The sequence below is a fragment of the Rutidosis leptorrhynchoides genome, chromosome 4, assembly GCF_046630445.1.
Source record: "Rutidosis leptorrhynchoides isolate AG116_Rl617_1_P2 chromosome 4, CSIRO_AGI_Rlap_v1, whole genome shotgun sequence".
NCBI classification, from domain to species: Eukaryota; Viridiplantae; Streptophyta; class Magnoliopsida; order Asterales; family Asteraceae; genus Rutidosis; species Rutidosis leptorrhynchoides.
In genome coordinates, this window is record NC_092336.1 from 558066048 (window position 1) to 558079209 (window position 13162).

The following is a 13162-nucleotide window of genomic DNA, read 5'->3' on the forward strand; positions in this document are numbered from 1 at the left end:
TATTTCGTCGCATTTTGTAGTAAAAATTAATACTATTTCGTACACCCCGCTGCACACATCAAGTTTTTGGCGCCGCTGCCGGGGAGCGCTAAAACGCTGTATTTTTAATTATAATAATATTGAAATAAAATATAATAATATAATAATATTGAAATAGAATATAATAATATAATAATATTGAAATAGAATATAATAATATAATAATATTTTAGAATCAAAATTTGATACGTAAATTTTAAAAAGTCGTATTTATTAAATACTTCAGGGGTATATTATGTAACTTGTAATTAATAATTTCTATCATGTCGCTTTCATGTGAATAGTAAATTAATTAATTTCTTTTCATTTACTATTCATGAATAGTAAATGAATTAAAAAAAAAAGTTTTGAAAAAAAATAATAATTATAAAAAAATTATTAATTTGTAAAAAAAAAATTCGTTTTTTTTTAAAAAAAAAAAAAAAAAAATTTGTAAAAAAAAAATTCGTTTTAAAAAAAAAAAAAAAAAAAAATTTAAAAAAAAATTTTTTTTTTTAAAAAAATAATAAATAATAATTTTTTTTTAAGTTTTATTACCTTTAGATTTTTAGACTATAGTTACAATTTTTAGTATTAAGTTTAGTTTTGCATAGTTATTTTTATTTCTAGAATTTTTAGGTTTGCCGTAAAATCCCTTAAGTGATATTTCTTTAGACTAAGATTTAGGTGCTTTAGAATTTTGCGACGCCGTTTTTCGCGCTACTTTCTTATTTTTATTTTTCGACGCCTATTTTTCGACCTTTTATTTTTCGACATTTTTCGACGCGCAATCTTTTTCTTTCTTATTTCTCGACGCATTCTAGTTTTTAGGACTTAGAAATTTTCTCTACTTCTTATCTAATTCTCAAACGAAAAGAAAAATTATTTAAGCGGTTAAATTAATGGACGTTGACATTTTTCTGGTTCGTAGTAATAGTTGGATTTGTTAGTGGCTAGTTGTGGGCTTCCGATTTAAAGGGTCCTGGCTACCTGCTACATCTTTTGGCTATTCGAAACGTGGGCAAAATCAGAAAAGTCTATTAATTGGACAACTTATATAAGTTTTTCTTATTTTTTTTATAACTACTAGGATATTCTGTGAATGCACCGAGCAAAACGTTCACCACCTTTCATACATTCACCACCTGTAACTCGATCAAGACATTTAGCAAATATTGTCGCCGTTGATTTTTCTTTAGAATCATCATCCAGTCGAACAAATACTCCAATTCAAATTTCCGACAATCCATCTTTTGAACCCGATTTCACAACTAAGAAACTGGAGGATATTCAAGGACAATTCCAAGATCCTGAACCACAAACCGTTAAATCAGAGTCCTCTAGTGATTCGTATTCAACGAATTCAATTATGGAAGTAACGGAACCTCTAAGTATGGAAGATCGAATGAGAGCTAAACGCACGGGCCAAGGTCACGCCATTATTAAGCCAGAAGTTAATGCTCCAGATTATGAAATCAAAGGACAAATTCTACATATGGTAACTAATCAGTGCCAATATAGTGGTACGCCAAAAGAAGATCCCAACGAACATCTTCGTACCTTTAATAGGATCTGTACACTATTCAAAATCCGAGAAGTGGAGGATGAACAGATATATCTCATGTTGTTTCCCTGGACTTTAAAGGGAGAAGCCAAAGATTGGTTAGAATCGTTACCTGAAGGGGCGATTGACACATGGGATGTCTTAGTTGAAAAATTTCTTCAAAGATTCTTTCCGGCATCTAAAGCCGTGAGACTTCAAGGAGAAATTGTTACGTTCACACAAAAGCCAAATGAAACATTATATGAGGCGTGGACAAGATTCGGAAGGATGTTGAGAGGATGTCCTCAACACGGTTTAGACACTTATCAAATAGTACAAATATTCTACCAAGGTGTCAACGTTGCTACAAGAAAAGACATCGACATAACAGCTGGTGGTTCCATTATGAAGAAAACCGCAACTGAAGCTTACAAAATTATTGATAACACTTCTTCCCACTCTCATGAGTGGCATCAAGAAAAAGATATCTTTCGATCATCTAAAGCGGCTAGAGCCGATTCTAGCCATGACTTTGATTCCGTTTCCGCAAAAATAGATGCTTTCGAAAGACGAATGGAAAAGATGAATAAAGATATTCACGCAATACGAATTAGTTGTGAGCAATGCGGTGGACCACACTTATTGAAAGATTGTCACATTGAACTAACGATGGAACAACGAGAGAATGTTTCCTATATGAACCAAAGGCCGGAAAATAATTATCAGAATAATTATCAACCGCCAAAGCTAAACCTTGATCGAAATCAAAACATTCTTTACAATCCAAATGGACCCAACAACAACTCGTACAACCAACAAGGTCCGAATAACCAACCAACTCAAAACAACACTTTCAATCAACAAAGACCTAGCTTGTATAAACCGCCACATCAAACCGAAGAGAAAAAGCCAAATCTAGAAGAAATGATGGCAAAGCTAATGGAATCTCAAACACAATTTATTACGTCTCAAACCCAAACGAACGAGAGGTTTGATCAGTCATTAAGAACTCAACAAGCTTCCATTTTGAATCTAGAAAAACACGTAGGTACTCTTGCTAGCATGATGAGTGAGAGGGAACAAGGAAAGCTACCGAGTGATACTGAAGTAAATCCTCGGAATGAGAATGTTAATATGGTGTCCACGAATTCTGAAAAACCAGCTCCAGAAGTTGGGGAGGTTTTAGATATGAGTAACAATGAAGAAGTTACAACACCACCACCACCCGAGTATGTAAAGCCAGTGGTGGCACCATACAAACCACCCATCCCGTTTCCAAGAAAAGGAGTTGAGTATGAGCAAGTAATAGGTAATAAAGATTGTGATACCTCTGGAAAGAAGAAGAAGAAAAAGAATAAGAAAGTACAAGAAACAAAAGCCGTAGAAGTAAACCCGGTGAATACAGTTCCACCAAAACCTCCACCTAGGGTAGGTGATCTGGGTGAATTTATTGTTCCTTGTCTACTTAGTGATTGTGTCATGTATGATGCACTGGCAGATTTAGGTGCAAGTGTGAGTGTTATGCCTCTTTCCTTATATAAGAGATTAGGTGTAGGTAAGTTAAGTCCAACGGATATGAGTGTTCGACTCCTTGATCAAACCATTAAGCACCCAGTTGGAATTGCTAACAACCTACCCATTCAAGTAGGTAATTTAACCTTTCTAGTCGAATTCATTGTCATTGACATAGAAGAGGACCCAAACATTCCTCTAATTTTAGGTCGACCATTCTTAGCGTCCACCGGGGCGTTATTTGATGTAAGAAATGGTAGAATGACACTTAGTAATGATGAAAAATCGATCACCTTTATGATTCGAAAGTCTAAATCTCCACCAACCAAAACCGTTGAACCAGCAAAAACGATTGGTAAGAACCATGTTGTTTTACCAACTCCAACGGTAGTGCTTAGCAATAATAAAACGCCTAAGTGTGGGGAAAATGAAGTAACACCTAATGATGACCTGATAACAAAGAACCCCGTTGTTGATACGAAATTAAATGACCCCGTTATTAATAGTTCAATGAAGAAACTTATTAAACGGATTCGCGATGCTAGAACCAAGGGGAACTTTAAGTTATGTAACCGGTTAGTATCCAATCTATCACCTAAAGAAAAGGAGAAACTAGTTGAAATTGTGGATATTACACAGGAATCCGACCAATGGCTTAAAGAAAAAGTCACGGATATGCAAGTTGATTATGGACCAAGAGAAATTGACGATGAAGTTAATCACAATTTCGACACCACAGCTACCTAAGTGTGGGGAGATTTAAATGTTCTAAAAAGAAAATGCTGTCTAGAGTTAATTGTTCTGTTCTCGTGTAGTTCCGAGAATGGAATCCGATTGGTCTTTTCCGCTAGCAGACACTAAAGAACTAGTTTTCTCCCACCATTCTGAATTTTTATTTTTTAGGTTTTAATTAATATGCCTTTTAAATTTAAGTTTTGTGTGATTTTAAAAACAAAATTTACTTTATTTCATTAAGTTTAAAAAATTGATTTCTAAAATTCGTCGTGAGTTGAAGACTAGGTCGTTGAACCGAAATTGCTTTACCCAAGGACGGGGCGATATATTTTGTTATCATTATTTTTTTAATTTTATTGATCTAAAGTATGCAAAAAATATATATATATATATATATATATATATATATATATATATTATATTTTATAAATTTTTAAACGTGGGATAATATATCAAACTTTAAAAATATGTATATATATGTTTGTATTTTATGTTATGTACAAAACAGGGTAAAACAGCGCACTTTCAAAGAATGTCATTAAGTTCAGCAAAAGCTTCTAATTTTGACGACAAGACGCAAAATATCAAATGTGATATAAAACAACATGTTTGCAAACTCGGTATTTCCAATAACTTTTCTACACTAATCACCCTCATGAATTTATAATTAGAGTCTGATTTCATGCAAATGAGGGCATTGCATGATCTTAAGTGTGGGGAAGGGTTATAAATTCTCTCGGGTTTACACTTGGTTTATTTGCCAAATTTTGCGAAAATTTGAAAAATTTTCAACTAAATGAAATCAAAATCACGTTTATATATATTTATGAACGATGAAAACTAGGTGTTAATACCGAAATTATTGTTACCTCAAAAAGGACATAAATTGAGAAACAACCCAAAACGCTTGAATTCATTTAAAATGGAATAAAGGAGAATAAAAAGGCAAAGAAAGAAACTAAGTGTGGGGAGAATATACCAAGTTATTCAATTAAAAACTATCTATCACATGTTTGTGTAAAGTTTATTGCAGGTGCTTTTGTTTTGGACTAAATTAACTGTTTTACCCGATTTATTGTAATACTTTTGAAAGAAGAGATGGATCTACACGATGAATCAATTCCATCATTAAAAGGAAGTAAAGTCTTCCGAAAAAGACACGCGCTTCTTGATTTAGGTCAAGAAGTTGTCGTCCAGACCAGCTGTAGGTTGACGAAAAATCTAGAAAAGTCATCTCTAAAATCAGCAGGAAATCCACGGACCTCAGCATCAAACAGGGTCGCCAGGTGGTCAGATTTATCCTAACCATGAGAAGGATTTATCTCGTACAATGGGGAGGCACCGTGAAAATTAGCTTGATAAGACTAATGAATCAGATCCCCAGAAAGGATAATCTCCTTAAAGATTAAAAATCAGCATTTAAGCCTGATATTACTCAATCCTTGATATTGACCTTAAAGATTGAGAATTCAAACTCATGGAATTCAATGATATCTAAACTCGAGCTTGAACGAGAAAATATTTTGATCAAAAATACAAACCGATTTGTTTTCTGAAAACCCATTTTCAATGCGTTCATCACCATTGAACGTAAAATCCTAGGAATTCACCTGGAATTCATTAGGTCACCTGAACCAAATCGGGTGTCAACCGTAAGAACGGTGGTTGCATAGCATGGTCGGAGACAGGACCTTGTGCCAGACCGAAAAATCATAGGATGATCTTTACTATTGCTCCTACCAAGGATAGTACTAGCATCCGAGACGTCAAAAGACCATAATCATCTGCATGTCATGGGACATTGCCTTAACAGTTTCTTGTTCATCGCTTTCCTTTACAACCGGACGGTAGTTTACCGAAAGGTAATATACGGAACAAGTAAACTGGATGTGTGCTTTCCGATACAGGGATAGCAGTGGATTACACGAACCTAAAAGTTTTTAGCCAAAATATTGATCCACAAATATATTTTGCAACAACGAATGGTGGGTCAAATCAGAAAACTTATCTAGGGTAAAATCTAGATTGAATTTTCAAAAGATCAAATGTTTTCATAAAGATCCAATTTCCTTAAGGATCTACATTTTTATAGTCATGTGGGACTGTAAACCGCCTTTCAAATGTGCACTTTGCTTTGGAAACCGAAAGTAAATCGGCTATTTGATTGCAAGTGTCGTTGACCTGAACCCGAGGCAACTGTGGATGGCACAACCACCTTCAACCATGGTTCTATCGTTACTATCATTGTTTATACCGCTCTATTAAAATCACTGATGTACAAAGTGTGAAGAATAAAGAAGTGATTCGTGTGATTTGTATTATCTTATTTCAAGACTGTATTGCTTGAGGACAAGCAACGCTCAAGTGTGGGGATATTGATAAGGCTAAAAAGGAACATATATTTCATAGCATTATCCCTCAAGAAAGACAAGATTTTAGTTGCAATTGTTCTATTTTCAAGTAATATTCGTTTATATTAAATAAGTGCGAAGACAAAAGGCAGATTCGACGAATTGAAGACACAAAGGTCCGAAAAGCTAAAAAGTACAAGATACAATTAAAGTGGTTCAATTTATTGATGAGAAACGTCTAAAAATGATAAGAGTACAAGACGCAAAACACAAAGTACACGATATAAAATAGTACGAAAGAGCGTTCGAAAATCCGGAACCGAGGCATGAACCAACTTTCAACGCTCGACGCAACGGAGCTGAAAGTACAAGTCAACTATGCACAAGAATATAATATAATATTTAAATAATTCATAATAAGAATAATATTAAATAATAAAAAGTTGTTAATTGAGCATAGTTCAGGGTCATAAGTGAAAATTTCAATTTATTATTTGCCTATAAAAGGCCATCTAAATCGATGATTTGGATACACCTTTTCCAATCTTCTTTCTTTCTTATGTAATTTATATTTATATTTATAATATTAAGTTTAATTTAAGATTAATAATAATTGGGTTATTGTAAGAAATGTTTTACGGGTTTTAAAGTAGGAACTCTGTCCGTGTAACGCTACGCGATTAATCACCACTGTAAGCTATGTTCTTCCTTTTTAAATTAATGTCTAGTAGCTAAGTCATTATTATGCTTATTTAAATTGAAGTAATCGTGATGTTAGGCTAAATATTAAGATGGGGTAATTGGATTTTTTTACCATAATTAGGGTATGGACAAAAGACCGACACCTGTGGACTTTGGACCATGGACAATTAATAGATGGGGGGTATTGTCTAAAATTGAGCGACAACTCATGGGAGCCTGTCGAACCTATCTTCAAATTAATTAATCTAAATAATAATAAAATGGTTATGGATGTCCTATTTAGTGACGTTTATACGACATCCTTTACAATCATTTAATTAATTATTTGGGTTGGGTAATTTATTATTCACTACGGCCAAGTGGATAAATTAATATTCATGGACCAATAAAACAAGGGTGGATTACATTTAAGGACACTTGGTGTAATTGTTAACAAAGAATTAAAACCTTGGATTACACGCAGTCGTTAACCTGGTGTAATCATTAAACAAAGTATTAAGACCTTGTTACAGTTCGGATCCCTAATTAGTTGGATTATTTGACTTCGGGAATAAGGATAATTTGCCGAGCATTTTATAATTATGACCGGTGAACTATTTTGGACAAAAACCACATAGGTTTCAAATAATCCAGGACAAAGGACAATTAACCCATTGGACAATTAATTAAAATCAAAAAGTCAAACATCATGGTTACGGAAGTTTAAATAAGCATAATTGTTTTATTGTATTTTTCATCGCACTTTTATTTTCTGTCATTTTATTTATCGCAATTTATTTTACGCACTTTAATTTTTGTCATTTATTTTTACGCTTAAAATTGACAAACCGGTCATTAAACGGTAAAACCCCCATTTTATAATAATACTACTACTTATTTATATATATATTTTTACAAATAAACTTAATAATATAGCGTTAACTTCACCAGCTCCCTGTGGAACGAACCGGACTTACTAAAAACTACACTACTCTACGATTAGGTACACTGCCTATAAGTGTTGTAGCAAGGTTTAGGTATATCCACTCGATAAATAAATAAATAAAACTTGTGTAATATTTCGTCGCATTTTGTAGTAAAAATTAATACTATTTCGTACACCCCGCTGCACACATCACAATCTCAATAGTGCACCCGCTACCTAGGGTGACTAAGTACGCGTCGAACTCGTGAGTTTGCTCATTCACTTAACTAACCAAAACCACCATAACACTTCCCGACTAACAATGAACCCGATGTGTCTACAAGCACATCATCAGAGACAACTATATCCTAGGAACCAATAAACGATTCCTAATTCATCCCGAATCTACCCCAACCATGACACGTTTCCTCCGTTCGGTACTCGTCATGTCATGCTTGATGTCAAGATACACTTTCGTAATAATGGTGATCAGTCACTATTACAAATACGTACCTTACCATTTTCACATGGTTACGCAAAGTACTTTACTAGGACTGACGCAACATTCACACAAAATAACACGCGATAACTCCTAGTACCCGAATGACCAAAGTCCTTATCGTGAATTTGATCACTCAAAACCGCCAAACATTTGAATCTCTCCAATAGATTCATCCCTAGGACACCGCATCAAATAGATACCTGTATATACATACACCTATATACAATAAAATAATAAATGTACCCCAAGTACACCGCAACAACAAGTCCACCTACAACTTAGGTGACTGTCACTAAAACAACGTTCAAGTTTGCCTAGTTACATTAGGCACTATCCATCTAAGGCACTAATTTACACACGAAATAAGGCCCCACATAATCACACTTTGGACAAACAGAAGTCCTAGTTAGTCACCTACTCTAAGGCACTAACAAATCTCAATCCGGCCCGTATTCCAACAAGTCCTGCAAATAATTACGTAACTGTCAATAAGTCTAAGACTAGGCACCTATTCCAAGGTTACCAAATTCCCTTAGACTATGCTCTGATACCACTTGTAACGACTCAACCCGCTATCCAACCGAATACGCAGCAAATTTTATATATATATATATATATATGACAGAAGGGTGCGCGGCGCGCTCCACTGCCTGTGCGCGGCGCGCACAAGGCCTGGTCAGCTTCTGTCCGAAATTTCCAATTTTAAATTAAAGATCTCCCACTTCGCGACATTTTTAGACGAAACTCTTTTCACAACATATAATATTAGATAAAACTAACACGTTCCAATAATAAAACGAGTTTTACAACTCCGGGCCTACATCGGCCGTTTTACGACTTTCGTACAAAATACAAGTTTCAATCCCAATTTACATTTAGACGAGTTAGGACTCTATAACCCAACCCGATACCAAGAGCATAATCCCGGGGACTACCAAATCCCCAATCCGAGTCCGTATATCCAAAAGTTACCCCATCGAGCACAAGCACTCCTACGCAACTAGTCTAACAACTAGCTAGCCACATGACACAATACCTGAAAAAGGTAAACAACGAGAGGGGTAAGCTAACGCTTAGTAAATGCAATAGTTATACATATACATATATAACCTACTTACTTGCAACCACTTACACAACTACCTCATACACGCTAGCAATTTAAATTAGCATACCATTTCAACGCACAATGCACAAACGATATCATATAACACGAACAATATAATATGCTATACTACAACACATAACCATGGTTAACCAATCATCAAGGCCGGTCTTGTTATTTTGAATGCCCGGAGCGAAATGATTGAAAAATGCCCCCTAATGCATTTTGTAAACAATCCAGCTACACGTTATTAAGAGTAAGTATTAATATATTTAAACCACTTTAGCCATTAGCTTTGTAATTAAGTAGCATAGTACTCCGTATTTATTTTATTTAACTTTGAAAAATGAATAACTTGTCCATAAAGAGTTAAGTCTTTCACTGAGAGTACGTATTAATAATTCTTAACACAAAGATGATCATATTTTTTTCAGGAATAAATAATAAAATGTTATTTATGTTTTTATTATTTCACCATTGTTTGTTTTAATGCCTTAATATTATTTCACCATTGTTTGTTTTAATGCCTTAAAAAAGTGTGTTATACATCTTCACTATTGGATGGTGTAAAAATAATCGTAGTTCAAAATTTGAAATTAAATTGTTAAGTACTCAATAGTTATCATATGAGGGTTAAATTTATACATTCTTGATAATATGGGTGTTCAAATTAAATACTACTGGCTAAATCTGTTCCTTCCTAATAGTTGGGGGATCAAATTGAAAAAAGCATACATAACCACAGAAAAGTCATCTTCTTCGGTTGCCAACTGCATTTCAAATTGGGTTTCAAACAAAATTGATTTTTTAACTTTGATTATAACTTCAATAATCAACTTTAAACTACCTAAAATATATATTTTTCATTGTAGAAGATTATTTAATGAGCAAAATCATCAAAAATGCGTATTCACATATCATAACAAAATTTAGAATGTAAAGCTTGGTGATGCCCCTTCAATGGTGATGCCCTGTGCGGTCGCCCGTCCCGCCCACTAGCAGGCCCGGCCCTGCCAATCATACAAAGGGAACGATTCTCGTGAATGAACCATTAGCCACTCGGACGCCACTATTATGCATCACTAGTCCCTTGGGTGGTATCTGAAAGGACCCGTTCATATACATTATAAACGATTCATAATAGTTGATTACATCGCGAGGTATTTGACCACTATATGATACATTTTACAAACATTGCATTCGTTTTTAAAAGACAAATTTTCTTTACATCTAAAGTTGACGGCATGCATACCATTTCATAATACATCCAACTATAATTGACTTAATAATAATCTTGATGAACTCAATGACTCGAATGCAACGTCTTTCGAAATATGCCATGAATGACTCCAAGTAATATCCTTAAAATGAGCTAATGCACACTGAAAGATTTCTTTAATACCTGAGAATAAACATGCTTTAAAGTGTCAACCAAAAGGTTGGTGAGTTCATTAGTTTATCATAATCCATCAATTCCATAATTTTAATAGACCACAAGATTTAAATTCCATCTTTCATAAACATAATCTCATATCAGGCATTTCGCACGGCTTAGAGATAAAAGTCATTCATACGAACTACAAACACCTGGTAATCGACCTTAACAAAATGCACCTAGAATATCCCCCGCATACCGGCATTTCGCACGGTCATGCAAAAAGCATACAATCAGGCCACTCTTTTAAATATGATGGTTGTGTACACCTCACAAACAGATCATATCTTTTAAAGCTGGCGGTTGTATACCTATTTCGAAGTACTAAAGCAGTTCAAATTCTCTGACTGGGGCTTGTTAGTGCCCATAGATCTATCTTTAGGATTCGCATCAATTTGGGGCTCGGTTCCCAAATTCTCAGATTACCAGACTAAAAGGGGTGATATCCGGTGTACTCATAACTCATTCGTAGAATGTTTTTAAGTACTTGTGTCTATTTCGTCAAACATTTATAAAAGCAATTCATGTATTCACAGTTCAAAATATATTTCAAAAGCATTTAATAAAGCAGTTATAAAAACAGCGCATGTATTCTCAGTCCCAAAAATGTAAAGAGTAAAAGGGAGCAAATGAAACTCACAATACTGTATTTTGTAGTAAAAATACATATGACGTCATTGAACAAGTGCAAAGTTGGCCTTGGATTCACGAACCTATATAAATTATATATATATTTATATGTTTGATCAATATCTGTCTAACAATTTAGGTCAAGTCGTAGTGTATTACAATCCTAATGCTCGAGACTAAATATGCAAAAGTCAACAAAAGTCATATTGACCAAAATGTCTTTCAAAATTTATACATGATTATTATATAGTTTAAATATAGTCGTTTTATATATTTAAATATTTTTAACAGATTTTATTAAAGTAAATAATATAGTTCTTTTATTAATAAATAAAATTTTATATTAAAATTTATGTAATAAAAATATACTTTTATATATCTTAAGTAATAAAATTTATAAAGCTCATTTAATATCATAAAAATAATATGATAGGTATTATTAATGTAATTATATTATACGTAGTAAAATATCTTTGTATCACATATTTATTTGATAAATTGATAATAATAATAATAAGTAAAAGTTGTATTATTTTGTAATAATTATTATTATTCTACTAATAAAAATAACAATAATTATATTTTCTAAAAATGATAAAATGATAATTTTTATTAATAATAGTACTAAAATGATAATAATAATGATGTTTCATATTAACAATGATATTTTTATTAAAAATAATAATTTTAGTAAAAATGATAGTTTTAATATTAATAATACTTTTAATAATAATAATAGTAAAATAATGAAAACGATATTTTTCCTTTAAATCAATATCTTAATTTCATCATGATACTCATACTCATTATTTCCTAATCGCTTCGTTTAATAGATTTTAGTCGTCTTTTATATCGCGTTCATATTAATAATAATAATAGTAATCATAATAACTAGATGTTACTAATATTAGTTTTAATTATAATAATACTAATAATAATATTAATGATAATACTAATAACTATTTGAATGATAATAATAATAATAATAATAATAATAATAATAATAATAATAATAATAACGATAATAACGATAATAATAATAATAATAATAATAATAATAATAATAATAATAATAATAATAATAATTAGATTATAACGATGATAATAATAATCATTTTTATTAAAATTCAATTGACTATAACTTCTAAACCGTTCATCGAAACCATTCGATATCTAAATGAAAAGTTCTCAATTTTTCGCTAGCTTTCCAATGACATGCATATCATATACCTTATCTTAATAGCATATGTATTTAATTCAATATTTGACATAACCTATCTAACGACAATAACGAACGTATAAGCATGCATAATCCTATATACTCGAGCACTAGTCAGGGATACACTAATAATATATAAAAGTTAAGTTATGAGGGCTCACGTATCAATATTGAGATTCAATATTGCAGGAAAAGTACGTAGACGCAACGGGGATGATAAACACTAGTTTGACTCACGAGTAATACTCCCGAACCATACCCATAACCTCCATAGCTATAACCCATAATTTCCTTAGCTCTATCCCGCTCAAAAAACAATTTTGAAATCACTCGGACAGCACATCATCGTAATATTTTATGTATACTAATAATATCTTAAAATAGTACGGAGTATATATATATATATATATATATATATATATATATATATATATATATATATATGTAAATCGATTGAGAGAGTTTAGAGAAAAATATTTTCAAATTTTTATGAAATAATGAAACCTATT

At 32.5% G+C, this 13162-nt stretch overlaps 1 non-coding gene across 1 annotated transcript; it reads right to left on the reverse strand.

The window, feature by feature from the left end:
* Positions 1-1771: 1771 nt before the first annotated feature.
* On the reverse strand, positions 1772-1878 carry LOC139846180 (small nucleolar RNA R71). The gene has a single exon (XR_011758916.1). It is a non-coding gene; the product is annotated as a small nucleolar RNA R71 (small nucleolar RNA).
* Between the last annotated feature and the right edge of the window lie 11284 nt (positions 1879-13162).